At 36.3% G+C, this 26,458-nt stretch overlaps 2 long non-coding RNA genes across 2 annotated transcripts in view; one reads left to right on the forward strand and one right to left on the reverse strand.

The window, feature by feature from the left end:
* Positions 1-9,487, forward strand: part of LOC118736897 — an 11,611-nt gene extending 2,124 nt beyond the window's left edge. The window contains exon 2 of the long non-coding RNA XR_004992775.1: positions 9,101-9,487. This is a non-coding gene — a long non-coding RNA (uncharacterized LOC118736897). The remainder of the gene's footprint in view (positions 1-9,100) is intronic.
* Positions 4,388-6,510, reverse strand: LOC118736896. Its single transcript, XR_004992774.1, has 2 exons — positions 6,236-6,510; positions 4,388-6,183 (listed from the first exon to the last, which is right to left on the reverse strand). It is a non-coding gene; the product is annotated as an uncharacterized LOC118736896 (long non-coding RNA).
* Positions 9,488-26,458: the final 16,971 nt, after the last annotated feature.

Here is a 26,458-nt window from a genome sequence, read left to right on the forward strand (position 1 = left end):
TTTTTTTTGTAGAAAGTCGTAAATGAATCCTGAAACAGCCTTGATCCTTTATGCCGTCCTCTCTTATGGTGGCTTTAAGTGAAAGGTCATACTTTACGCTTCTTGGTGTGCACTGTTCATAGCGAGTGATTTATCGAGGCTCTGCACCCACATTTGGAGTCAAGGATAATACCTAAGTACTTCGGCTAAAATTGGTGTCATCTACAGTTCATAAAGAAAATTCAGTGATATTTATTTGTCTTCGTTGATAATAAGACAAACTCAGTTTTACAAGGTTTAACTCCTAGCTCAATTTGTCCTGCACAGTTGGAAAGTTTACCCAGTGCTTCACGCATCAGCTCACGTCGATCATAAGACCGTGCGACAAAAATGAAAAAATGTATAAAACACACGAAAAAATCAATATATTCACAAAACTAGGAGCCAAATATAGTATAACTGCGTTTTTAATTCTCTAACGTCAGTTTTGAAAATGTCCTGTTAAAACTTTATCCATGAATATCCTTGAAAATTTCCAATATTTATTTTTCAAAAAAAAATATATGCCAAGGACTAATATGTAATATGTAAACTACCACATACTCGAATTTCGTCCTTCTAACTTTATTAGTTTTAGCTAAAAAAAAAAGATGTTACACTTCTCTTTATAAGATATTGATAGTTACAATATACATAAATGCAGATACTGGAATCATTACCCTGTACAGCACTCGACTGGGTATTGTGCCAAACCAAGTTTTTTTTTAAGAGATGGAGTCATAGGTAAAAAAGTAATTTCTCCGTTTTTCGAAGTTAGCCTCCGAAATCGAGAAATGGGCCTTCGAAGTTCGAAATAGGACCTTTGGTAACAAATTAATTTTTATTGTTATATGTAAATAAAAATAAAACCTCAAAAAATAAAAACGTAGTCCGCCTTTTGCTCTTATTTAAATCGATATAACTTTTTTTGTGCAAACTTGTTTTACAAGTGCTATAAGGGGTCAAAGGTCGGGTCTTCGAAAAATTAAGAACCTTATATTTCAAACAATTTTGAACTGATTTTTAAAAAATTTGTATAGTTGTCAATGTGATTAAATTGAAGAATTATGCATATTTGTATACTTCGTATGTAAAAATTTGAGAAAAAACATTTAAATGGAAAAAATACCTTTTTTATAAAAAAAAATATTTTAAACAAAATAATTACTAACAAATTAAAAACAACTGATATCGTTGTAAAAGCAAACAAACCACCTTTCTTCTGCTTCTTCGTGTATAAAAATTTTAGAAAAAACACTTAAAAAGAAAAAAATACCTTTTTTTATAAAAAAAAAAAAATTACAAAAATTTACTATCTGATTTTTAAAAATTTGTTATCGTTGTAAAGGCGATTAAACTCTCTTTCTTCTTGTATACATAAACATTTAAAACCAAAAAATACCTTTTTTTATAAAAAAAATATTTTAAACAAAAAAATTACAAAGCGATTTTTAAAAAAATTGGTATCGTTGTAAAGAATACCAGAAAACTTATACTTTCTTAAACCCAAAAATTTATATACACAAAAAAACACTAATTTAATTAAAAACATTTTTTCCCCTATATAAACTCCTGCCCAATCACAAATAACAATTCAAATACCAAGTACTTTTAAAAGAAATGATTAATAAAAATTAATTAAACAAAAATATACAAAAACAAATTCTCTAAACATGTATTCTACTCGATACAGAACTGTCGAATTTGTTGCCATTTTTTCGCAATTAACTCGAAATTTTCTGGGTGAACGAGTCAAACGAACCTCAGATTCGGATTCACCGGGTCGAAATACATGTCCGTAGGTGGGTATGGTTAAAAGCACACACCCCTTTTTTGTGCCGGTGTTGTTATTATTGCACTTTAAATGTGTACGTAAAAGCAGCAAACTATTTAAAGCGGAGTCTTCTAATATTGACCTGAACTTGTTACATACAAAACCTGATGACCCCTATCTCCTCCACTACAAAATATTTGAACTTCTTTTACCAGCACGTCGGATAAATTATAGCTTTTTCGATTTGAGTAGATTGATTTAAAAAATTATGTAACTTTTTCTTAAAACTCTCTGTTTCGTTTACATTAGCGACGCTATGAGTAAATTCATTTAAATCTTTTTAAAATTTTTTTTGCAAGCTGTTTGTTAATTGCAGTCAAGACGGCATTTTAGAAAAATCATACTTCAAAATTCATAAACAATTTTTTATTATCAATTCGATATTTCAAAATTTTCGGGATCCCGGGATTAATGCAAACAATTTTCGTGACCTCAAAAACACCTGGATTGGCATTTCTAATACATATACATGTATGTACATACATACGTTATACATCCTGATTTTGATGATCAATTTGAAAGACAACGTAGCCACCGCCTGGGTACATAAAAAAATCTACACGAAAGAATTTGCAAACTCTTAGATCTAACGCGTGCGTTCCATGTGCAAGAAGATCTCCAATTACATTTGTTCCCTAGAAAAATATGTAATTTTCTCTCAATCAAATTGAAAATCAATCCTTTTGACAAATGCCCCTTGATAACCTTGCATCACATGTCAAGCGAAAGCAGTATGTGCAGAGGCGCGTAACTTACCTATACCTACCTATACAAACACACCTTATGACACGCCCTCACAAGTGCCAAAATATGTAGTATGTATGTAGCTGCGTGGCATTGATTTCCGATTGACATCTGTTTTGAAATCACAAAGCAAATCACTTTCGCGCAATTTTCGATAGTAAAAGTGTCACCTAAAGAGTTGAGTTATTGTGGAACGCGCCATGAAGGGATTAGAATGGCAACAAAGGGGTGTTTCTGATCGACAAGCCGAGTGCTGAGCGGTGTTGGTGTTTTCTGCTTAGCGTTATACAACTTCAAGCAGCAGCTGATGCTCATGCTGACATTTGGCACACGCCACACACACTCAAGGAAAGATACGAAACTTAAAGAATAAAGCGCATAAAATTTTTGCTTGAAAGAAACTACAAATGCGATTTAATTACATTTGAAGACTATCGAGTAATGCTATAGCATTCGATTTTTTAATAAATATGTATTTCCGGCAATTTGTCTCACATTCAATGGGTTCACCGACCTCCAGCGAGCGTCTTGTCTTCTCGGTCGGAACGCCATGAAAATCCTTGAACTTTTGGTGCCCGTATCCTTGTTCTACTGTCTGGTGTTGGCACTTTTGTTGCTTAAAATGATTTTGAGCGACTTTCTGCCGCCTTGCCAATGAATGATCTATTCAAAAATACCAATCAAGCTAAAATTAATAGTAAAAAAAAAATTAAGACACAGGCGGTTTTTTTTTTTGTAGCAGACGTTACTCAGCCACACGATCGCTCATTCATTCCACGATGCATTGGTGGAATCGTCAGTCGGTCATGCAGACAGCCGTGTGTCCTTTGCAGCCATGTTCGGTGGCTCTGTTAAAAATCAAATAGAAAACGACAAAACAAAAAACCTGTGAGGAACGAACGAACGCCGTTTGGCGGCACCCTCACAAAATTATGGAGTACAGTAGCAATAGAAGCTGCTGCCAGTCGAGTCAGACTCAAGTCAAGTCAAGTCAAGTCAAGGGTCTGGTCCGTCAAAGCATTTCGATGCAACAGCAGAAATGATCCCACCATTAATTTGTTAGCTTACACACACACACACACACACACACGCCTACACCCGCTTAAATAAAAACCTAATAGAAGAATAAAAAAAAAAGAACAGTCGAAGCGTATCCCATTTTAGGAAGCACAAACGTCAGGCAGCACCCGAACGTTTTTCCCTGACGTGCCGTGAAGTACCGCGCTGACCAGTCAGTTAGAACCTTTACTCTTGCCTCGGTGAGTGTGCGAGTGTGCGCGCCGTTTTTTTTTTCATACAACATGCGAGTCTTATTATACGCAACGTTCTTTGCTAGAATTCTTACAAAACATTTCTAATCGTGGCGCGTTTTGCCGATTGTCAGTGGCTTTGCTGGCGTTTTTTCTGCTGCTGCTGTACAAATAACATATAATTCCAATAAATTTGGCAATATTTGCGGGTATGTTGCTGTTGTTGTTGTTGTGTTTGAGTTTTTTCTCTGCAAATTCCACCAGCGCATCCCGATCCCTTTTATAAATTGCATTTAAATGCAGATTTTTCGCTTTTTATTAAAAACATATCATTTCATACCAATAAATTGTGGGCCTGCTGGATTTTTAATTTTTTTTTTATTTTTGGCTTGGCCACTGCAAAAGACGCAGAACCTTTCGAGCAGTTTAACTAAAATTAAATGCCTATTACAAAAATTACTGGTGGTTTGATGGTACCAAAATCAAAACAAAAAAAAAAATAAAAAAAAATAAATGAATAAAATGCCAGTCGAAAAAAGAATAGTTGTGCAAAATACTTGTATTTATTAAAGCGGTTTTTAATGCGTTGCTTATTCGTGTCCAATTTAGCCGATTTGGCTGAATTGCTTTAGTTTGAATTTCGATTTTTTCGTGATTTGATTGTTGATCGTCAGTTGCATGTGGGAATGCGATTTAGAATTGTATCCAGCTCAGGCCGATTCGAGGTTCACAAAGTGCCTATTGCATGATTTAAATTTTTTGCTTTTGTTGTACAAATTCCAGAGATTTGACGAAAAGATCAATGAATAATATGAATTTGAGAATTCTTCTGCGCGAACATGAAACAAATACTCGTATATATATACAAATAAAAGTACCAAATATGCAGGTGAAGTGTCATGTTCTTCTTTAAGTTATTTAACTCTGATGTTGTCTGCTAAAAACCTAAAAGACCGAAGCGCTGTTTAGGAAGATGTACTACTATTTTAGTCAATTATGTAATAAAATTGGCTTCACGGCTTCTTCTTACTTGGCGCTGAACTGCGTAAGCGATTTTGGCCGAGTTCAGTCGTTCCTCTTTCTCACTAGCTGGTAACAAATAGAAGCACAGCAATAGTGAAACTTAGCCACTCAACTCCTAATTTTTTCTAACGCAGAGGAAACTTTATTGCGGATAATACGTATAGCTGTGCAGCTTCTTGCCACGATGTTAGCCCTCGGAGTGTACGTAGGTCTAAAACACTGACAGTGTGCCTTCTGTCTATCACAGCATGATCGATTTGATTTCTCGTTTCCCGATCTGGAGACAGCCAAGTAACTTGATGGATATTTTTACTACCATATTTTGGGCACCCGCGAAGTCGATCAGCCTCAATCCGCCATCGACGATTCGTCGTGGAGGCTAAACAGTGGCACCAAAGATCCCTTCTTGCCCACATTGGTATCGCCAAGCACGATTTTGATATTGTGACAGGGATAGCGCTCATATCATAGACGTCTTGGGAAGCCTCGTCCTTCTCTGCCGTCGGGGCATGGACGCAGATGAGCGAGATGTTGAAGAATCCGCTTTGATTCGGATTGTGTCTATACGCTCGTCCACCAATGACCCAGTTGCTCCAAGACAGACGCCCACCTGCATACGCAGCTATTGGTGAAAAGACCCTGCAGACTTCAGTGAGCCCTTAAACTGAATAAATCGGAATCGGAAGCTTCCTTGCTTTTTGCCATGCACCAAGGCTTCACTCGAATTAGTTACCTCATCTCGCACGTGGGTGCGCAACCAAGAATGCAAGAGTCCGCATTGACTGTAGACATGCAACTGCATACTCAGAACAACGACTATACTTTATTGTACTCAATTAAAATTGCACCCACCCTCCAATTCAAGTTGTGCCCTGCAGCATCCATCAAGCGTCCTCCGTCCTCACCTTTGGTGTTGTACCTCCCCCTGTCGCAGGAGTTTTGGTACTTCTCCCTGTATCTGATTATTCAGATTTTCAACTTTCGTCTATCAGCTGTTCATAGAGCTGACTGCTACAACAAACGCCACGATCAGATACTGCCTAGCGATCGCGCTAAGTCTCAAGTCAGAAGGTTGAAGGAACCTTAGAGTTCGAAGGCTTGTCATCATCACTATGGCAGCAATTCTCCGTCCGGTTTACAGCTCTTGAATCCGGCGGACCGTCGCGTAATCGACTGTTGCCGGCTTACCGTAGCTACGCGTCGTTCGCCTGTCTCACAGCTATGAGCTTGTCTATCGTAACCAACATCCCCTGTGCCTCTCGGTTGAGGATATTTTACCTTAAGCCGAACTTTTTATCCTGTAAATATGATCAACTAGAGTAGTTATGCTTTATACTTTGCACATCTCTATTTATTATGTTCTTACATGTCTTTCCTACCGTGTCTATAGTCGATACATTTTCATTAATACTTTCCTGAGGTCTCTAGCGTCACAGTTCACGCTACCTGTTTTTCGTTTTGTTGTTTTGCATGGTATTCATTTTCATTTTCGTCATAGGTACAACACCTGCCCGACGAGGCGGAGTCTATGCTCAAAATAACTTTGGTTAGCATCCCGTGATGAAGTAAGACCACCGTTAGGACCGATGCGATCCGATGCCAGGAAGTAAGTCGATTCCGCTAAGCACCGAACCTCGTCAAGGTGCCTGCCCTAACGCTCTCCATTCAACACCAGTTTATGTATAAAAAAAATATTTATTGGCTACTGTACATTTTCACTACAGGGTATGTTACATACATACAGCAAGTACAAATAATAACAACAGGCAAGTGAAGTAGTAAATTGAGCAAATTGAAACGCATAACACCTTTTCAACGATCAAGTTCAATGTTGCTCATGCGATATGTGCGCTGAGGGGCGCAGCATGCTATCTACATAAACAAGTATTTACTTACACATACACAAATGCATTCGATTGCAATTCGGTTATGACTGTGTGTGTGTGTGCGTAGACACACGCGCGCATAGGTTTGTGTAGGCGGCTGGGTAAATGCATCAGAAAAACTGCATTTTTCTCGAACATTTGAGCCACTGCACAGGGATAGAAAGCTTTGATGAGCTGATTTAGTGGGTCGAATAGTCAATAGCTCAACCTTGCAAAACAACCAGCAACGCATCGTCGTCACCCTAAGGCATGTGCCGAGCCCTTACCGCACGTTCCGCGCTTGTATGCTTTAGGAAAGAAAATAATGTATTTCGCTAATTTGATTCAATTTCGCTTGTTAGTTTTTTCGTTTTCTCGTTTTTTTTTTTTATTGTTGTCACAGCTGGTTTGCTCATTGCCTCATTTGATTGTGCTACAAATAAATTGGGTCTAGTTTACGCGCATTGCGGTTTATGAATATGACCTTTGTGTTGCGAGCGCGGTCGCGATTTCATGATCAGTGCAAATACATACATACGTTTATTTACATACATATGTACGTGCTCTATATAGATACGTAAATATATAAATATTTATATCAAAACTTAAAACATCGCGTTAATTGTTTACAAATTATACCATGTCCTGACCGACAACGAAAACACTTTGAAAACGAGTTTTGGGTTTGTGGGCTGAAGGCTGTTCACACCGGCTGTTAGTGTTTTCGTTGACATTTCTTACATCCTTTGATTACAGTTTTGCTACACGAAAACGAAACCAAAATGCTTTTCCTTCATTTCCTTTTTATTAACCACCTCTTACTTGCATTCCTATTTTACTTTGGCCAGCCAATTAACAACAAATCCGAAATGGCGTATTAAAGATGATAAAATATGACTTCGACTTGGATAAATAATCGAAAAAAGTAGTGCAGACACCGATTAGAATGAGTGGAACGTGGGTTTTCAAGTAGTTTTCAACGAAAACTGGTTTTCGTTTGACAGATTTTCCATGGACGAAAACACAAGTTTTAGGTCGAAAACCAGTTGTAGAATCTGACTGCCAGTTCATCCTTTACTTTCTCGCCAAAAATCTCTGAATGCTTTTGAGAAGTGAAAATTAAGTTTATGGGAGTTTTGGTAAAAAAGTAGTAATCAACCTTCTCGCTGATAACAAGCGATACGCCATTATGTCTTGTACAAGTTGGAATATGTAAATATGTATGTACGGCCGTATGTATCCATACCCTGCAGAAAATTCGACTAATCCAAGATAACTCCGGGAGCGAATACGCGACGAGACTAAAGGTCTATCCACACACATCAGTTCCGTTTCACACGTGTCCTAAGCAGTGTTGCCGTTGTGCGACCAAAGGGGCAATTTTAGCCTTTTTAAGCACCAATACCCTTTGACCCGACTTTTTGAAAATTTTTAAATTTTTAGACCTTTTACAAAATTATGCTTTTGCCCTTTTTCAAAGATTTTTTCTAGAAAATGTTAACAGAACCATGCTGTTAAAAAATATTGTCTGCTGTAAGTACAAATAAAAGCATCACTTAAAACTTTTAAAGGAAATGCAACTCTTCTCCTTGCAGCAACCCTTTTTTCGTCAATGACCCCTTTTTTGCGACTTTCTGAAAATTTTCAATGGCAACACTGATCCGAAAATAAAACGGCGAGAAATTGAATTATTCCGTATACATACATACATATTATTCCAAATATGTTTTATAAATCCGATATTGGTATGAATACATATTTTTTGTAGAACCAATTATATAATTCTGAATAATTCCGTGCCGATATTTCATTTTCCATTGACACTGGTACAGAACTGATGCTTAAACCTACAATAAAAACTTGCGCCACATGCGAGTTGAACCGGGTTCTCAGTTTTGCTAAGCGAATACCATCTCTGCCCGCTAACGCGAATATCATTAAATCGGTAGAGATGAGTAGGGGACTAATTGATCTCCAATAAGATCGGTATGAGACTAGTTGCGACTAATGAATGCTCCATTCTACCCGATTGAGACTATTCCCGGAATACTTTTTTTTTAGAAATTCATGCTATAATTTTTTACAGGGTTTAAATGAACTGCATACGCATTTTTATCTGCGCGCGGTTCAATGGACCCACTTTTGCCGCGTTTTACTGCGGATTTGTGATTTTTTTTTGTTGTTTTGGCTCCGTTGCTGCACAATTGCGGAACTGTGAAATCGCGATTGTGCTTGTGACTAAAGCTTTATTTAATTTTTTTATAAGCATTTATTTGCTGAATTTTATTTTATTGTTTTTTTTTTTTGTGTTTTGATAAACCCTGCATTGTATTGTACAATCCGAACGATTTTTTTTTTATTTGCAGCTGTAAATTACATCAAATAAAGTTTCCATTATCTCGAGTAGTCGGTGGTTGGCGTCACCTAGCATCGCCATACATACTAGTTACACACACATGTTTTTGTCTCTGTGTCTGCTTTTCAAGAGTTAACAGTTAACCAGCGCCCCAGCACCACAGCACCCCAGCACTCAGCACCCAGCGTCCAGCGCCCAGCGCCCAATTCCACTGTCAGTGCCAGTGCCAGTCGGCGATGCGCGTAATCTCTTCACACACATTAATACCCATATATGTATGTATGTAGCTTCCTTTAATTTTATTTTGTTTTGTGTTTTGTAAATTAAAGCTCTTATACTTCTTGCTGCCTGCAATGTTGCATTGAAAGAGGTCAATTACATTGTTGTTATTGCGAATTGTAATCTGTATTAATTTAATTTTTCTTTTATGGCTATGCATAATGTATTTGTTTTGATTTCACTTTTTACGAAGAGGGTTGCAAAGAAGACTAAATAAGTTCGGGTAAAATCGAACATTATTATCTGTAGATATGTATACTCGAACGTACAATCTGACGAATATTTCATTATCGGCTTTTTTGGGTTTCAGAAAAGTACCATTTTATAGATAGTTGTAACAGAAGAAAAATTCCCCAAAGAGTTTTCTAGAATGTAGAGGAGGCAGATAAATAAATGCTTCTTCTTGGATAGCATAGTAAATGCCTAAGCGATTTTAGCCTAGTCGTTTCTCTTTTGTGCCGACTAGCATCAATTGGAAATTATATGTAGACGAAAGGTGGGATGATGTTGAGGTAAAGGTTGACTTTCCTTGACTGATTTCAAATTAAGTAAATTCGAAACCAAAACCGAACAGTGGTTGTATGATATGTGTTCAGCAATCTTGAAGAGACTTACAAACTCTTTGCAAGCTAAGCTGGGTATAGGTTGCTTCGGGAAATAAGGAAGTAGACGAAAGTGAAAGGAATGGACTTGATAGGACAGGACTTAGAGAACCGACGTATCTTTTTTTACTTTTACCATGGCTTAAAAAATGGAAAACAAGGGCCTCGGAGTATGCCTTATTACTAACGGAACCCAGGACTATTGGCTTCAAGAATGAGAAAGAAATATAATCCGCGCACCAACTCCTCTGTGAATTACCCGCACTCCGAGGAATGTGATTCAATATTAAAGGACTGAGATGTATGGTTTTAAATACCAATTTAACGATATAGTCCAGCTATATTACAGTTGAAATTTGTGAAACTGAAGATTTTTTTCATGGTGATCAATTCTTTTTAACCTTTACCCCAGCACTTTTTACTATGCAAAGCGGCACTATTTACGTACATACTTACTTATGTAAATATTTTAAGTTTTTTTGTATTTTTTGATCAGATGGATCATCGTCCAGCTTCCTAAGGTAAAATCACTACCAGATGATTGCCTAAAAATGCCTACAGCTGAGATCACTTATTTTTGGCATTTGCTGTTATCTTTTTCAATTTCCTCCATTTCCAGATATGCCAATATACTAAACTTTAAACGCCAATATTCTAACCAAAAACACACCCACAGCATGCCAGCAAAAATGGTAAGAAGAGTTCCGTTACTTATAGAACTTTATATAATGCGCCAACTAGATACCACGAGTAGTATTTATCGAACTTATCACCCCTATGCCGTAATCCGTCGTAGATTCGATTTTGCTACGAATCGTAAAATTGGTATGCTGTAATCCATCTTCGAAACTGTTAGGTGTTCTTCCTCCTGGGACCGGCCACTGAATCCTTTGTATTCTACTTAATTAAGGAAAAGTCTTTTCAAATAATGATTAAACAAATTTTTTATTTATTTCACTATTCACTTGCGATTATATTTATTTTGATTTATTTCTGTCAAAGCAGCTGATTAAGAACTTCGAATTTCGCGTTTTTAGCTGGCAGCGGCGCTGATAGTTACGATCGGATTACAGCATATCAATTTTCGAATTTTCGGAACGGAGCTACGAATTCGTAGCTACGAACATTCGGATTACAGCAAAGGGGTGTATAACTCCAACCTCCAGGTACAGGTCCATACTAGGAGCGTTAAGAAGTGATTGAGAAATGTGTTGGTAAAGCAGTTATAGAAATAATTTTTAATGTAAATTTGTTTTCTACTTCTCAAAAGATGATAAACTTAATTAACGAAACGACATATAACAAGTAATTTTTAAGCAAAAAACTAAATGGACTTCAAAAGAATTATAGAACTCGGTAAACGTGGTCTAAAGTTATGCGGCCCCATACATAAAAAAAAAACAAGAAAATATTCTGCCGAATTGATAACCTTCCTCCTTTTTGTGAAGTCGGTTAAAAAGATAAAAAAAGAAAAAAAATGCTACGAAAATTCCTCAATTGCACTCACTTTAATTGTTCAAATAATTTAAGAAAAAAAGTAAATTTTTAGTATTTCTATCATACAAGTTTAGTTTTTATAAGGGTTTTGTGAGTTTCCACCAGTGTTGGCACTAATCGTTTGATGTTTTAATCAATTAGTTAATTCGATTAAATTCAATCCGATTACAGTGAATCATGATTAATTTTTAACTAATTAAATAGTTAATCGTAACCCTTAATTTGATTAAGTAGGTTTGGTGATTAATTAATTTATGCTGGAATTTTACTGTGCACACAAGGAAAGTTAATCGGGTATGGTATAGTCGGTTTTCCTTATAAATCTAAGAAATCTAGTGTGCATTTTCATTAAGAGCTATTTTAACAGACGCTAAGCAAACTAGGGACTATAATTTTGGTTCAATTCGATTGAAAAACTATTTTGAAGAAACGAATACTTTACGTACTTTAAAAAAAGGTTTTCTTTTAATAGAGAAAAATAGTTTGAATAATTTTGTTTCTAAAATTTTATTAACATCTTAAAGACATTTTTGATTTGAGAAGTCAAAAGAAATCAATAAAAAATATTTAAGATTAGTCAAAAAGTTGTTTGCTATCCCACATACCGAAACACAAAATTTAATGCGAAAATTCCCACGAAAAAAAAAACAAATATGGCTGAAAAACTGTGTATTTAATTAAAAAATACCAAACATATCGCCGAAATATTGCAATATTTGGCGAGCTTTGCTACACGAAAAACCGTAGCTAGTTTTTGCTTAGATTTAAATTTCTTCTTTGAAGTCAGCACATTTTTGCAGTTTCCTCCTTGCCTTCCCAATAATATGTACATATATCAATTTACAATATCAGGTTACAATCAACTTCTGTACTGCTACTTCTAAGTTTAACCACATTACCTCATCAAATTTGACCTAAACCAGTGGAGAAAGTTTTACCAATTGAAACAAATCCGCTAACTGCACTCAATGTCCAGCTGTCCATCACCGCCGTTCCACATGTATAACAAAATGCAGAAATTGTAATTTATTGCCTTGGTAGTTGGCGAAAATCGTGATAGAATCGGTAGCTATGGGGATCAGTAGCTAGCCGTTGCAACATCTGGGATGTCCGTCAGAGCAGACAATTGAAATTGGCGAGATGACCTCATCGCAATGTCCGCGTCTGGAAATAGGTAAGCAGTGATAGAACGATGTACTTATTCACACACATATGTACATACATATAGCACATATGTATGTATGTATGTACTCGTTGGCAGCAAGTTAGTAGCACACATAATAAATAACTTCTGTAGGTAGCTGGCAAATTAGAGCATTTTCTAATTTAAAACAAATACGAGGCACTCTTTATGCAAAGCCGACGACATTCAACCGCTCGATTGAATTGACATCAGATTGGTTTCCTCCTCTTTAGAAAAACATAATAATTTCATACAAAATACTACATGGAAAATAAAAATCAATTGCGAAATGCATGCGGCGGGGTGGCAGGCAGGCGGATTGGCTGTCTGCTGTCTGCTGGCGGCGACTGTCGACATGTCGATGTGCATAAACGCAGTTACATAAACGAAAATGGTCGAAGTGGTGGTGGTGGTGGCTGCGGCGGCGGTGGTGGCAATGTAGGCAGGGGAAAAAGCCATGTTGGCCAACTGTCAATAATAAAAGTATCATGTTGACCATGAGAACGTGTTATAAAAATGAAATTAACTCCACATACGTACGTACAAACATGTGTAGGTACATACATACATACATACATACATACATAAGAATGCAGTCAAAGCAAAGGTAATCGGGCTGCTGCAACTGAGCGAACTGTGCGAATGGGGGAGGACGGGTTGTATCCGCTAAGGATTAGGTGTGCGCAAGTTAATTTAATTTCTTCATTATATTTGCGTTTGCTTGTTGTTTGTATGCCATTTATAAATTAGTTAGATAAATGCCGGCCTGCATAACTCGTAAATGTATACAGATGTGTGTTCGTATGTATATTAATTGCCACAAGTATTGCAGAATAATGCGACTGCAGCAGCAGCAGCAGCAGCAGCTGACTCTCAGGCTGAAAAGCACTTGCGTGCAGGTCCCATGAATCATGGAGAAGACAGGCCAACGACATGGTCGACCACAGCTAACAGCAGACCAAGTGCAGGGTGGCGTGCGATCGATGCTAACAATGGCGAACAAAAGTTTAGGTCTATGTACATTGTAAGTAAGAATGAAAACTATAGTTTTTTAGCATTACGTTGTTTAAATACAAATGTTGTAAAGTCAATTGCTTGAAAGACATTCTTTTCCTATAAATGTTCAAACTACATTCTATATTCCAATGTATTGGATGCATTTTCGCTAAAAGCTGGCTCAGAAGTGTCATATGATTTTGGATGTCGGTTGCACTTCAGGATTATGCTATCCTGAATAAACTAGGCTAGTGGAATGAAAAAATACGTTTGACCAATTCTTCCAAAGCAAAATCTATATGGTCGATGTTTTTGCAAAAACGCAAGAAAATATTTTATTTTTATTTTTACCACTCCGAATTTAATTTGGAACTTATCCACGATGCAAAATTTTCATCGTTAGATCTAATCTTCACATTCTTTGATGAGCTTTGAGAATATGTTAGAAAGGGTAGCATGGGCTCCAGCGAAACTAGTAAAGTTTTGAAAGGGGTCTACGAGAAAAGCAAGCTTGGAAACCTCTGATTTAGAATTTATGTACATGTGGCCCTATTCGGCCTCGACCTTGCCCACTCCTGTACTAGAGTTTCGTATGTATATCTAATTTAAAAGACCGACAACTATTTTTTTGGCCGTCAGTGTGCGGGCTTAATAATATTTATGCGCTTACAAACACAAAAATACTATCATATGTAACATGAGAATCTGTGTGTCTGCAGATTTGCATTGAAAATACTAAAACGCAATATTCAATGCCGGAATACATTCGAAATTGAAGTGTAAGGCGAAGGCCTCAAGAGCGGTGCCATTGTCGTGTTGTTAGATAATCGATCGGCGGCACACCGTCAACAACCACCAGCACCACCATCTCGCCTCTCGCTGTTTAGTCGGCTGCTTGATCCTAAGGCTGCTTAATGTGCAAGCTTTATGGACTGTTTACTAGCGTAAAACACTGCAAAGATTGAAACACCTCATTTCGCCCCCTTTTCGGATGCTTGTTTTGTTTTTTTATTTTTGTGAGTTTATTTTCAACGCCGAAATCACACACATTTTATTTTTAACTAAATAATCCGAACTGCGTGGCTTTTATATGACTTTTTTCGCACATTGTACGCAAACGGTTTACGCAACAATAATAAAAACAAAACAGCCATAAACGCGTCGGCAAGACGATGCGCTGCAAAAGTGAATGCATTTCACTTTCAATTGGAATGCAGCTAAAAATACAAAAAAAAAAGAGAAATGCTTGGCTGTATACCTAATTATTTAAGTATAGAATTTATGCCGTAATCAAGAAAGTACTTGCGGCCTACAGTGGTTTTCATTAACATTATCGTTTTTACAAAGCAGAACCATGCGCGAACAAAAAAAAAAACACCTACATACATATGTACATACGTACTTCTGATTAAATTAAATAATTAGCACAAGTCTCACACAAGCGTCACCAACCGAATTCGCCAAAAATCAAAACAAAAAAAAGAAATGTATAAGTAAACAAATAAAAACCAAAAAATCGGCCAAGAAATACATAAAGTTGCCAAAACAAGATTGTTCTAAAATTCAAGTCAATTGATTAAGATTGGCTGGAGTGTGATTGTTCTGGCTTTTGTTTCTGAACTTGAATTTAATTTAATGAATTCTTGTGCTTTATCTGCAGTTGTGCAGTTGACCTTGCAATCCTAGAGTTTATTCGCCGCACAACTTGTTAAAAAAGTCAAGACATAATATTTTCGCACATCTTCGTTTTTTATTTGGCTTTAATTGTTACTCGTTTTTGGCACTTTGTCTCCGTGATTAATATGCATGAAATTGCAAATAGAAATATATTCTGGATTTATTATAGGAACGGTGAGTACGTATGTACGTACATACATACATATGTATTAAGATCGCATTTTTATAGAATTTAGACTGATGTTCACTTTGTTGTTTCGAAGATTTGTGGCTAAATTTAGCAAAAAAAAAAAAATCAAAAACTCTTTTAGTAAAATCTGTTGGCATTCCTCTGGATGAGAGAATCAGACAGCACTAGAAATGGTAATTTTTTCGCTTTTTGCGATCCCGGGACTTTCGAGATGTCGTTATCACAATCCTGGGATCCCGTGATTAGTCCCGGGATTTAGATATTCCTTACCTTTCAACAACTTAAATCGGAAAATTGCTTCTATGTTGTTTGAGAAGCAGGCCTACCATAAAATAAGTAATAAATAAATGGGTTTGAAACCTACTTTTTTATTTAAAGTGGCGTTTTTAATTTTTCTCTCTGACGTCACAATTTATTTTAAAGGACTTTGTAAATTCAAGGATGTGATTAATTCCAAAAATTATTTAAAAAATGCAATGCTATGTAAAATAAAAATATGGGTTGCAAATTAAAGAGGAAATTTCTTTAGAATTTAAAGTAATTAAAAATGTTTGGATTCACAAGGACGAATAGGTAATTTTTTTAATTGATAAAGTTAGAAGGACGAAATTCGAGGATGTTATCGAGTTTATATCAGTGCTTAACATATAATTTTTTCAAAAACAAATACAGCGAAATTTCAAGGAGACATTTTTAAAGGAAATTCAGCCTTTGCTACTCGGCTAGCTGAATATCGGATCATTGAAGTGAATTTTTGACCTTTAATATCTAGAAATTCAGATACTATTTATGGAGACTGCTAAATAAGACCTACTAAAACCCCTTTAAGTTTAACTTTAAATACTATCCATCAAACCCTAATTTCAGCTCGTTTCAGTGTCTCTCTTAGCATGCCTACCTGTAGGGAAGATCAGTGGAATCTTGACTTAATTCAATCATTCAAGTTTTAGGGAAGTCTGTTAAGCACAAAGACTTCGTGGTTAGTGCCTTTCTCAATATCAAGCGTGCTTTTAGTAATATGCTTTCCGAGGTGATTGTAAGGGGATACAAATTTGTTACTGTGGAAAATAAAGAAACAAAACTGAAAATCTAAATTTCTGTGGAATGTTTATTTCGTAGTAAAGTCTGAACTATGCACATATATATGTACATTAGACCGCACCACCTTACAAGCAACCATGAAGATTTTTTTTTGGCCAAACCTAGTGCACAGTTTTCTAAATTTTTTCGGTGACACCTACATCCAGCAATAAACAAATGTTGCTTGTTTAGCCAAAGTTAAATGAATTTTAATGATATTTAACCTAATAACATTAGGGTGGTACGCTGTGGTAGTGAAACTGAGATCTGGTGGTTAATTACTAAAACGGGATACTTGAGGTTAATGTATTTTTAAAAAAATTTTATCTTCAAGTCAACATCATCGATATACAATCATACTTTAAAATCCGACTGTAAATATCGGGAAAAACTTTTGTCCGGCACGGTCTAATGTACGTACCTGAAAACATAATCATTTAAATGATCTCCCATATTTTAGGCTAAAGAAGTCATTGCGTCTTGTCGGCATAACGCAGAGAATTGTCGGTAACGCCGGCTCCTTAATATCCTTTCCGCAAACAAAAAGTTAACGATTTTCGTATTTTCAAAATATTAATTGTTTTTAGCGGAAGTATCTTAGACCAAACTAATGAAAACAAATATTTATAGAAACATGTTTTTAGTGGCTTGTAATGCTGACGAAGATGTGTAGGTGTTAGGAAGAAAGACTATTCTGTTCGTATTCGCTTTTTCCACGCAATCAATGTAATACAACTTATTCGCATAACATTTTGATAAGCAAAATTAAATATTTCCAGACTTAAACGTTACAGCTTTATCCGGTCAGTGGATATGCATGTATGTATCTATGTATTATATGCACGTTAAATAGTACTCGACTCACTAAAAATGCATCCGGTGCAGTCAATTTGTTGCACTCCTCCCATACAGACTATTTCATTCATTCATTCATTTATCCATTCTGAAAATTACTTTACGCTTGCCGCCCGCTATTCAAACAAACACTTACGAATTGTGCGACATTAAATATTAATTCATTACTTAATTTCCGCCTGTGATGAATGTCTGCGCGATTTCGAGCTCGTATGATAAGTGTTCAGTTGAGCATCGCTGTGCAGCAAACTTGTTTTTTCGCCGACAAGTAAGTAAATGAAAATACAGCAGAATAAAAAAGAAATAAAAGTACAGAAAACTGAGCGAAATCAAGTGACAGACAGATTGTGACAGGCGTCTGGTGTGGGGGTGTTTACGCGAGCCGAAAAGTCGCTAATAACAACAAAAAAAAGATACACTTCAAACATGACGTCCAAATGCAGACAATAATGACAACAAATTGTTTGCAGAAAATATCTAACCAAAAACACTGAAACACAAATTTTAGTTTGGTTTTTTTTTTTGCTGCAAACGCCACTATCCAATTTCTGATTCCGAAAATGAAGTTAATTTTTCTTTTTTATGGATACGCTTTTGAGATATTTCATATTTGATATTTTATAAAACAAAAAGTTGTTCCACTTAATCGCGTATATCTTACGAACCAATTTATCAATCCTAAAATGAGATACGTGATTTAAAAAATCTTTGCGTATTTTCATTTAACTACTCATAATTTCTTTATTTATCCATCGATTTTTTCATTAGCAACTTGATTTTATTTAATTTTTTTTTTTTTGTAACAGAACAGGCTTTAGCACAAGTGCAGAAATTTGGCATAGAACCTGTTATTTTTAAAAGTTTTCTTCTGTTGAAGTTTGATTTTTTTCTTTTTTTCATTAAAAAATAAAAAAAAAACTGGAATGATTAATTCATTTGTCAGAAACTATCAGTGTTATCGGAAAGTTATGTATACGTGGGTTATGGAGAATTTTAAAAGCTTTCATTTGCTGCTCATTTTAAGATTGTCAATTCGGTTCCTAAGATATACGTGATAAAGTAAAAGCACTTGTTGTTTTAAGCTGAATAACGGTAAATTGCAAATATCTCGAAAACGTATCCATAGGAAAAAAAATCAATTTTCGGAATCACCGAACAATTCTACATAGACATTGAATAGTATCATCCATTGAACTTTTTTGCTGTAAACCAGTGTAATGAATACATTTGCCTGCACTCATAACAATCGCTGCAACCCTGCATGAAAATAGGCTGTCATAGAAGGTTTCAGTTCATTATTTCTGCACTACCTGCGTAGTTGAAGAACTTTTGAAACGATTAATTTCTAAAAATTCGAATTAGCAAATTACCAAGAAAAAATTTTTTTTTTTTGGAATTGAATCCGTATTTTCTGCAGGGTATGTCTGTACATGTGAGATTTTAAAAGTCCACATTTATCTTCGCTGACGAATTGCATAATGAAATCAAGTGCATTTGCATGCATGCATGCATACATACATACGTACATAAGTATGTATATAAATGTAAAAATGTAATGGGCTCAGTATTATTTGGAGAAACTCGCGATGATTTGGCAATGCAAATTATGAAGACTTTTCTCTGTACATATGTATGTAAATAAACAGTTTGTTTGGCCAAAGGCAACGCGAGTAGCAAAAGTGGTAGCAGCCACATGCCAACAACAACACTTTGCAGTACTCGAGTACACTTGAGAATTGCACTCAAATGGCTTAGATAAGTGATAAATAAATTAAATATTTGAATGTTACAATGTAACGATGCTGTAGCACGCAGCTTACGGCGGGGTGTCAATGTAAAGTTATTTATGTGCATGTGTATGTATGTATGAAAGTAAATAACTCTTCTTAGGCATTAATTGCATTTAACGTTTTAATAAACATGCATATCTGCATGCAATCATATACATATGTACATTAGATATGTACATATGTACATATATGCATGTAACTATGATTATTAAGTACTATGATGGGCGTTGCCGCTTACACTTGGGAGGGACATTCGACAGTTCAGACTCCGTAGACTGTGAGTTCGAACTCGAATTTCTCATTTATGAAATATTTTTCTTTTACTGCAGCCACTGAACAACAAAGAGTTAAGTTAATACGCTCTTTAATAGCAACAATAACAACTAACAACAACAATTTAACTAACAAATATTTCAAACGGCGCGTCGCGACGCGTGGTGGGTGGCGTTGCCAAATGTCACATTTTTGCCGGAACGTCCCGTAATTTGCATTCAATTTGAAATGTTCCGCCGGGACAAGATCTTTCCCGTATCTTCGACAATTTCATTATTCTTTTAAATCTATTAATTTCTATTCAACATGGTCATGGTTTAACGCGGCTATTGTGAGTAGGTCATTAGCAAGCTTTATTGCATGCAACTCTGTAAGAGAAATATAGCTAAAAATTACCTTTGATTTTTTAGATATTTTTTTTTGTGGAGTGTATTGCGAATTTTCTTCCATATAATACATGAACAAAACTGACTTTTATATGGAAGAAAATGCGCAACACCCTCCACAAAGAAAATCTAAAAAATCAGTTGTAATTTTTAGCGACTTGGAACTTGCATTATATTGTACTGAAATTGAATGGGCTTAAAACCGCACACTCGAAATCTTTCTAGAAAATCTAATTAAAAATACCGAAATTTGTATGGAAATTTTTCTACATTTAATTAATTTTTGTGAACTTTTTCAGAGCTTGAAATTTGAAATTTTTATTTATGTGGTATATGATATAGATCGACCCATGTTTTAAATGAAAATTATTAACAATAAATAAATAAAGATAAGTAGCCAACAGCATCATTTTGAATTTCGCTGCTATTATTTTGACCGCAACTGTATCTCTTACCTTGTTTTTATGGTTTTGTCAATTATATGTTTACGTACATACATATTTTAATATAAATGAAAAATTGTTGCCATGAAATAAACGAAATTTATCATAAGCTTATAGCTAATCTGAGCATTACTTCGTTGAAATGGATCACCTTTGTTAATATATGGTTCGTAGTTGGACTTTTATAGCAAATCCTTTATTTCTCATTTATACCGTTAAATTTTTTTAAATCTCGTATTTTTGGGGAGAAAAATCTGGCAGCACTAGTGGTAGGCCAGCGCGCGCACTGCGCGATGCGACACTGGTGACCCGCGGAGCAAGACTCCACTCGATGGGTTCATTTGGCCATAAAAATGTGCTCGGTTAATGTAAAGACGTGCCTCAAGAGCCCTAAAGTTGTGTAAAAAAAGCTCTATAACATCCAAACTTGACGAGGTAGGGAAATGGCGTGGGAATTTTTGGGAAGATCATGCAAAAATCTACTAATGATTAATATGAAACAAATAAGCTCTTTTTCCAATTTTATGTAAAATTTAATGAATTTAAGTATGCAACGAGGGTTTCTTGGGACAAGCCTTTCTGTTATTCTATTTTGAAAAATTTTCGCAGAGCACGTTTTAAGGACCAAACAAACCTATCGAAGGTGAATCTTGCTTACTAGCTTACAAAAAATTTGATCTGTGATTCTTGAACCCATTAGTTAGAAAGTTTTTCAAAGGTAGTTTCGATTTTAATAAGTCGCGGAATAAATAGACAGCTGGGTCTATCTTGGCTTTTCCTTAGTGTTAACTATTTAATTTAAAGCCAACGGTAATACTCGAGTATTTAGCCCGTGTAAAGCCCTCATTATTTTAAGCCAAACGTCGAATCTGGCAACAGCCACTGATCGATAAACCCACAGCATTGTAATTTGATTTAGTGCAATTAACAGATAATCTCACAGATTTTCAATCATGATTGCAATAGAATATTATTGCAGAACATGCGCATGCGCGCTAGTCCGATACATTGTTGCAGAGTAGAAATATATGCGGAAATTTTGTTGTTTTTACAAGCTTTTTTTGATATGTTTAGCTAGCTGTCTGTCTGTCTACCAGCCTGAGTAGACGACAATTCCGCAGCCGCTGTTGCCGACTGGCTGAGCTGCCTTGTGCACTTGTTGCGGCTGAATGGCGTTAAACGTTTGCGCACAGCTTGTGGCATAGGCACTTGCTGTGACAATAATTGTTGTTGATTTGTCGGGGGAAGCGATTAATCGTGTAATTTATTTCGTTAATCAGAACATTGTATGAGTAAAACATATACTAGTAGCGATCCGCATAGAAAAGTCGCAAATTAAATGCATTGATGTTGCATAGTTGTCACTTTTGATCGCCACGTATGCGAGTAGAAGGTGTGGGGTATTCTTTCTGAACGTTACCCCCACCCTGCTCATTTTTCTCTTAACTTAATTTTTTTTTTTTTTAATCAGTAACATTCATGAAAAAACACAAGCTTTCCAATGCCGAGTGGCAGAATAATGTGAGCGTCAATTTCAAGGCAATATCGAGGTGAACATGTTTTTTTTTTTAACTTGTAAACCCCTTTTTTCATCTCAAATTCAGAAACAACGGTAAATTCTACGTTCAGATAATATATCATAAGCAGTGTTGCCACAAATTTTTTCTATTTTTTACCAAAATCACCGGAAAAATTTACCAAATTCAACAAAAAATTACCAAACTTATTTTATGTGCAGAGCCCTAACCGCCAAAATAACGTAACAACATTTTTTAAAATTCTTCTTTTTGATGCAGAAATATTCCTAGAGCATCTGGATGCCTTTCTGCATCAAAAAGAAAAAATGTCGCTTATGTTATTTTGGCAGTTAGGGCTCGATATGTCTATACATAAATGTATATATCCGAAGATACCAAGCTTTTCAGGCAATCAGCGCTCCATTAACCTCAAATTTTTACGAAAGTTTGTTGAATTTTTTTAAACATTGAACATAGTTTGAAATTTGAATTTGCTTGAGGTCTGTTAAAGAAAGAACAGTATTTAAAAAAAAAATAACCAAAATTAAATCACAAAAAAAATTACATTTTAAATCTTGTAAAACTATGAAGCGGCAATAATTTTTTCGACCCCTGTATGTAAACAAGTAATTTTTAGCAAAAAAAAAACGACTTAAAAAAATATATATATATATCTCATGATCCAATGATCCGATCTAAGCCAGATTAGTATGGGACCACCTCGGAGACACTACCTTTCCGATGCAAAAATAATTATCGAAATCAGTTGACGTGGTCCAAAGTTATGCGGTAACATACATAAAAAAATAAAAATATTCTGACGAACTGATAACCTCCTGCTTTTTTGGAAGTCGGTTAACAAGTGACAGGAAAATATGTCAACAATTCAACGCTTGAAGGAAAGCTTTCGACTCACATATAGACAGGGTGAAGTCCCCCGCTGAGCTTTTTGAACGAGAACATATGTACGTATTTACGTATAATTCTATTCATATATATGGTTGCCGGGTACACCGGAAAATTGATGGTAATTGAAAAGCTGACGAACTGACAGGGAAAGGTAGGACCACCCAAAACCTTCTAGGAAAGGATACTGTGGATGTACTTAGCAATAGCCACTTTCAAGCAGTTTGTTAAAGAACACACTATTCTAGTAGCCAAGGAACGCTGGAACAACTTTCGTCTTGCGAAACTTTCACGATTACCTGGTATTTATATAAAAGGATACGCTTATGGTCCACTTACTTATGTGGAATCAGAACCAATATTGACCTATTTGACATGTAGGACCGACTCAAAAAAATTACCAAATTGAAAAATAAATTACCAAATTACCAAACTTGATAAATAAAGAAAAAAATTACCAATTTTGGTTAAAAATTACCAAAGCGGCAGCGCTGATCATAAGTAAGGTTAATTTCACCGTCAGGGTCATATAAAGCGTCAATCTTCCTATTCAACATCTTTTTTTTACCAAACCATGTTGACCTCTAGATGACCTTGAAATTGACCCTCACGTTATTTTGCCACTCGACATTTGAAAGCTTGGGTTTTTTTCATGAATTTTATTATTTAAAAAAAATTTTAGTTAAAAGAAAAATGGGCAGGGTGGGGGTAAAGTTCAGAAAGAATACCCCATATACATGCATACATATGTACATACATGAATGCTCCACTTCTTTTCCACACGTAAACTACATACGTATGTAACTATGCAGTACTTAAGTAACCGCACTGTGTAAATATGTTTGAATATCAGTTTTGTGAATCCCTTCAATTCCCCAACGTCTGGCTACCTGTTGGCTAGACATGCGCATCATCATTAAACGCGTGAAGGTTATCCACTTGATGACTTTGGTTGATGTAACTTAAGGAGCAAATACATAACTGCGTATTGAATGAATGGAAGTAGATTTAAGAAATTATGCATATGTATGTATGTACATATTACGCCGATGATGAATAGGTACAGCGCTTTTCTTAAAAAATGTGTTTATTTATTTACTTAGTTAATAATTACGTAATACAGAAAGGATACACTGTGACCTAGAAGATATTGACAGCCCAGGGAACTATCAGTTTCACCAATAAATGATAACAGTAACATGGTTGCCGAATTCCTAATAATAAGAGGCTCAGTTTTATTAATGATGAATTTAAGTAGCTCAGTGTTAGCCTGACCCAACGCCAAAAGATCATACAGACTGTGCTCCGATGTCTCTTCATCTTCAAGGCAAAGACGGCCTTCCGCCTCCGTAATCAACATTTTTTGTCGGAACCAGGCACAAAACAACGCGTGCAGAAATCAACACTCGGACTACATGCCGTGAAGTGGACCTGTCAGCAGTCCAACAAGTTGTCTGAAGTCCCGTCTGCTCAGTGAGAGCAAAAAACTAGATAAACTTTCTGAGATTGAATGCAACATGAGTTTTGCAGCCCCTCGATGCCTTCCAGTCATTGCTGAGCGAAGTTTCTGATGGTGGCTTCGATGGTCGAAGGTGACAATGCTATTACTGGTTGCGGACCGAGGAACACCTGGTCTGAGCCAAGTCTGGCCAAATGGTCATATGTCTCATTACCAGGTACTCCCGGTTGACCTGGCAACCACAGTAAAACAAGCTCGTTATGTTTGCCAACATAATTTAGTTGAGACTCGTACTGCCGAACTAGTTCGGAAGTAGTTAGAAGGCTGGCCAAAGCCTTAAGTGCTGCATGGCTGTCATTTCAGACACGTAAACTCCTTTCCCTCCACCTATTTGCCACCACGTAGTTCATGGCCTTGAGTATTGCAAATACCTCAGCCTGGAAGATCGAAGCATACTCACCAAGAGAAAAGTGAAGCTTATCCCCATTAACTTCGATGAAGACCCAAAGCCAGTCAGTTTCGGAAACATCACTGAAGATTCGATAATGTGTGAGTCCGGGCTCGGTGCTGGTATTAAACCAACATTTATCCTCAGGGAACTCAACATTATAGAATCTCTTCAACAAAGGTAATGGTGGCGTGCAAAAGACGCCAGCAATTTCCGCCTCACCCCACTCAGTTTTATACCAACATCCGTTTCTTTAGTCTGCAGGTGGCCTTTAAGGGCTTGCCACGTATGAAGACACAAAATGACAGTAAGTGCAGCAGTGCATCAAGACAGCGCCAGATGTTATGGAGAAAGCTCCCGTACAGCACAAGGCAATAGTTCTTTGAAGTTTAGCAAGCAGTCCTCCCAAGTTATTGATTGAGAGTCTGCTTCTTTATACCACTGACACATAGATGATTATGGGTCTGATCATTGAGGTATAAATCCAGAGAATTCCCCTTGGTGACAGATCCACGTTTTGCCAAAGACTTGTTTACATTGCGAAAGTGTTGTTCATGCTTTGGAGGTCTTGTGTTCAAAGTGAGTTTTCCACAATAGTTTTGTATCCAGAATTACTCCTAGATACTTCAATTCGGGAGAAGTCTGAATTGTGACTGAGCGAATGAGACCATCCAACCTTCTCCTTCTGGTGAATAGCACTACACTAGTTTTGGTTCCATTACACCAATTGCCTTCGCTACATCGTCCGTATAGGCTTGAGCGTAGATATCAGAGTCATTAAGAGTGTCAAGAAGAGAATAAATTACCAGGCACCAGAGCAAAGGGGAAAGCACACCACCCTGAGGGCAGCCCTTGCTAACTCTGCTTGTGACATATTCACCTCCTTCTGCCTGAATTCTGATGACCCGCTGCGCCAGCATTGAACGAATCCAGTATACCAGTACAGAATCTACTCGTTGTAGTAGAGCAGAATTGCACATGCTATCGAAGGTGGCATTGTCAAAAGAACCCTCACTGTCTACAAAAATACCAAAGGCGAATTATTTCCTATTGGTCGCATTGCTAATTGTGGCAACCATAATTTGCAAAGCCTTCTCACAGGATTTCCCCGACTGATAGGCATATTGATTCAAAGACAGAGGATTGGTTGAGAGCGCCTACCTGCGAATGCGTAACTCTACCAAACTTTCCAGACATTTTAGCGTGTCCGTCCACTCGGCAGTGAAGTAATCTACGCTTCTAAATTTATTTATTAAGACTGATGACTTTTATAAGACTGATGACTTTTAAGCCCATCGTATATAATGCTGTAATTTACAAAAAAGATAACTCGCGATGAAGTCCCACGCAGTATTATCATAAGCCCTCAGTGTCTCGGTGCTTCAGATCGTTCTTCAACACTCTATTTCAAAATAATACATTGTACTAAATTACATTAACACAAAGCATTGCCGTAGCCTACATCTATAGAAAAGTAAATATTCTCATACCCTGTGGGGAAATGCACTAGTTCCGGCACAAAAAAAAATTTAGAAGCATGACTAGTACCAAATTCGACAGACGGGATCTAATGCGCTCTGTATTCCTTTTTCGATGGTTCTGCACCAGTTCTAAATTCGTCCCCTTAGATATAGATTTCTAATGAAACGTTTTTTTGTATTCTTTAACACTCATCACATTTTCTTTGACTAATTTAGACTTACAAATTTTCGGTTCACTGAATGGATACGGTTAGAAATAAGCAAAGTATTTTGACCTTGCATTTGGAATTGTTTTTGCTTCTAGCA

This window comes from Rhagoletis pomonella, unplaced genomic scaffold (genome assembly GCF_013731165.1).
Source record: "Rhagoletis pomonella isolate Grant_MI unplaced genomic scaffold, Rhpom_1.0 Rhpom_scaffold_00004, whole genome shotgun sequence".
Taxonomy (NCBI): domain Eukaryota; kingdom Metazoa; phylum Arthropoda; class Insecta; order Diptera; family Tephritidae; genus Rhagoletis; species Rhagoletis pomonella.